We start from the raw sequence: 3,693 nt of genomic DNA on the forward strand, positions 1-3,693 counted from the left end.
TGTATCTCATTTATCGCATTTTTAAATTCATCATACCTATTCTTAAGCTCCATGTTGTTTGTAGCCATAGATTCTTTATTTTTAACCTCCATGTTGTTTGTAGCCACAGATTCTTTGATGTCCTCTATGCTTTTTTTCAAGCCCAGCGATTAATTTTATGATTATTGTTCTAATCAGTTATGCTGATTATATTGTTCAGTTATGCTGCTTATATCTATTTTGAGCAGGTTTGTAGCTGTCAATTCTTCCTCGAATTTCTTTGGAGGAGAGCTCTTTCGTTTCATCATTTTGGTTAGCTTTCTATCTCTTGTTAGTTTTAAAAGCTTGTTATGCTCTCTGCACCTGTGAACGCTGCTGTACCCAAGAAAACTCTTTGACTGTCCATGGTCTATCATTTCAGAAAGTTTTCTTTGAATGGTATCTCTTGGTCTCTCTTGTTGAGACCTTGGTTATTTTATTTTCCTACTTGTAGTGGTATTTGGACTCTACACCATGTGTACTTAGGCTTGTTTCTTGAGGTAGCCCTGGAGAAGAAAAGAGACAAACACAGGGAACAGAGGCACACAAACGCATAGAGAAATCCAACACACACAGAAACAGAGATGGAAAAAGAAAAAAGTAAAGAGAAAAGAGCGAGGAGGGAAGGTGAATAATAGAAAATAAAAATACATTTAAAAAGCCAAAAAGAAGAAAAGAAAAGGAAAAAGAAGAAAGCCGATAGACAAAGAACAGTTTAAAGAATATAACCAGATTTCCCGGCCACAATTAAATTGCCAGGTGTATGCAGTGCTTGTTGAAGAGCATAGAGAAAGAGAGAGATGACAGGGCGGGGATGAGGCAAAATAGGAAATAGAATGAACAGATAGATGTGATAAGAAGCTTTTTTCAAAGAGCGAAAGGGTGGAATATGGCTGAAGAGGTGAGAGAAAGACGCTGGTGTTATCCAGAGAAACTATGTAGTCTGATTACTCCTGAGAGAAAGAGATGAAAAGGTAGGTAGGTGTGGAATTTACATCTAGAGAATGGATTAAATGTGACTGTTTAAGCAAGCCAGTGACCAGGATTAATCAGGTCAGTGCTCCGATTTAAAAAAAATAAAAATAAAAATAAAAATAAAAGGAAGAGGGCAGCTCTTTACCAGTGATGGACGTGGTTTGATCCAATGTGTCAGGCGAGAATTCTGCCTTCGCAGTTGTGGGGAGAAGAGTGGAGGTGCTCCAGTCCTTTCTTGAACCAAACGCTGCAACTCAGTTTTTTGGGTGTGTAAACTCCCTGGGCCGGGGGCGCAGCCAAGGTGGGTCACACTCTATATCCCAGGCCAGGCCTCGTTTCCAAATCCCAGTCCATGCGCCCCACTGAAGTTGCCATAGACACAAACTCGCAGGCGGTCCCCTCAGGGCAATTCCAAGCCTCATGCCTACCCCTGGGGATTGAGCCAGAAGCTGCTGCTCCTGTCTCCTCCAGATTGGGTTGGTGAGCAAGGACGGGGGTCGCCTGGGAGTGGTTCCTGCCTCAGGTCTGCTGGAGAGCTGGAAGCTGGGTCCCTCTGTGTCTCGTCACACGAAACCCAAACTCGCGGACAAATCTCCCAGTTTTAAGCCCTTCGCCTCCCCTGTAGGGATCCAGCTGAGCCTGAAGCACATAGGAGCGGTTGGCACGCAGCCCCTCCAGGTCGAATTGGTGCCTGCGGGGAGTTGACGCGGGCGGGTAGTTGGCGAGCGGGCAGTTGGCACACAGGGATTTGGTGCGCAAGCAGTTGTTTTCCCAGGGATTGGGACAAGTGCATCCCACTTAGGGTCAGATGGAGAGCCGGAGACCGGGTCCCTCTGTGTCCCGAGCGGAGGTTTTTCTGTTCCCCAGTGACAGGGACTATGTCTTGAGCAGTTTTGGCCTCTCTCTTTCCCCTCTCACTCCCCGCAGAGTGGGACTGCACCCGTCCCTCTGTGTCTGTGGTCCCAGCGCGATTTTATCTTCCCCAGTTCACACTCACGTCAGAAGGTTTTCTCAGCGGACTCTGTCTCCTTTTCCTACCAAACTCCTGGATTCTGTAAGGGTTCCTATGGCTTCAGGTCTTCTCCGTATGAGATATGGGGTCGAGTGCAATGTATGGAGCTCCCTACTTCTCCGCCATCTTGCCCCTCCCCCTATTTTTTAATTTAAATACAATTTTAGGGATGTCTGGGTGGCTCAGTGGGTTAAGCGTCTGACTTCGGCTCAGGTCATGATCTTAAAGTTCGTGAGTTGGAACCCTGCGTTGGGCTCTGTATTGACAGCTCAGAGCCTGGAGCCTGCTTCAGATTCTGTGTTTCTCCCACTCTCTCTCCTCTTCCCCCACTCATGCTCTGTCTCTCAAAAATAAATAAATGTTAAAAAAAATAAAAAATAATAAAATAGAAACAAAGTTTTAAAGTAAGTTCTCGGGCCAATATGGGATTTGAACTCATGACCCCAAGATCAAGAGTCACATGCTCAACTGACTAAGCCTAATATGGTGCCATTTTTTAGACACTTTAATGGAAGAATTTTGGAATTCTGTTGTTACTTAATCTTTTTCATAGACAAATATTATCTTAAAAGAGAAGGGAAACATGTGGAATAGGCACAGTTTTACCATGAAGTCTCCTTAAAAATACAATTTGGGTACCTATAAAAGAGGAATCAAGCTTCTGAAATAAGATGCAAGTTCAATATTTAGTGCTTTGAAGAGTTGGACCATGACTGTCAACAAAACCTAGCATCTGAGTGGGTAGTCTGGGTTAGGTTCTACATTGCTCTATAATTTAATAGCTTGATGTGACTATTATGCTAAGAGGATAACCTCTTTTAGACCGTTTTATAATAGCACCCTATACAAGCACTAAAATTTAATTGACTTATTCAGTCTTATGAGATCCATTTTTTTACTATATCATTACAAGATCAGATGGATCTTGATTTGAATTATAGCTTTGCCACTTAAAGCTGTGTGGCCTTAGACAATTTAATCTTGCTTACCCTCAGTTTCTTTATCTGTAAAATACAAATACGTACATCATCTACTTCATATAATTGATTTAAGGATTAAATGACATATAGCATGTCAAGAATATACATCACATAAGAGCCTGGAATATGGTAAGCCCTTGATTCATGTTCGCTTGTATAATAAACATCTGTGATCTCTGTCGTTTCTCTTTTCAAGTTGCAGAGATTTCTGTGAGGGTCAGTACAGCTGCAGTCAGCAATTATTCTATATCTACAAAACAGGGACTCCATCTAGAGTGAAGTAAAACTACAAAATTTAAGCCCTTAAATAAAACAAAACACAGAAAATAAAACAGTAGATTAATTGATTTGATGCTTTCTGATTTCTAAACCTTGGCTTACACTCAAATATTAAAATTATAACACAATCCTAATGTTGCCAGTTAGGCCTCCACTCAATATTTTTAAGATATTCCCATCATATCTTTGACAATTGGACAAGGTTTACATTTAAAAATAGGAAACACTGAAATAAATAAAAATAAAAAAAATTAAAATAGGAAACAATGATGAGTCAATAAGCATCTAATCAAGGTTCCAAAGCTCTAAGACAATGTGTTAGGGCTTCTATAATTCACATTTTTGTTTTTTGGGGAGAGATGGGAAGAAAATGACCTTGGGGAAAAGGTAATAGCTAAGATGTTTTAAATGTCCCAATATGATTTTTAG

The 3,693-nt window shown here is 41.1% G+C and overlaps 1 pseudogene; it reads left to right on the top strand.

Moving 5' to 3' along the window:
- Positions 1 to 1,464: 1,464 nt before the first annotated feature.
- Positions 1,465 to 3,693, top strand: part of LOC144236993 (cytochrome c oxidase subunit 1 pseudogene) — a 40,854-nt pseudogene continuing 38,625 nt past the window's right edge.

Source organism: Crocuta crocuta, unplaced genomic scaffold (genome assembly GCF_008692635.1).
Source record: "Crocuta crocuta isolate KB4526 unplaced genomic scaffold, BGI_CrCroc_1.0 scaffold877, whole genome shotgun sequence".
In the NCBI taxonomy this organism is placed as follows: Eukaryota; Metazoa; Chordata; class Mammalia; order Carnivora; family Hyaenidae; genus Crocuta; species Crocuta crocuta.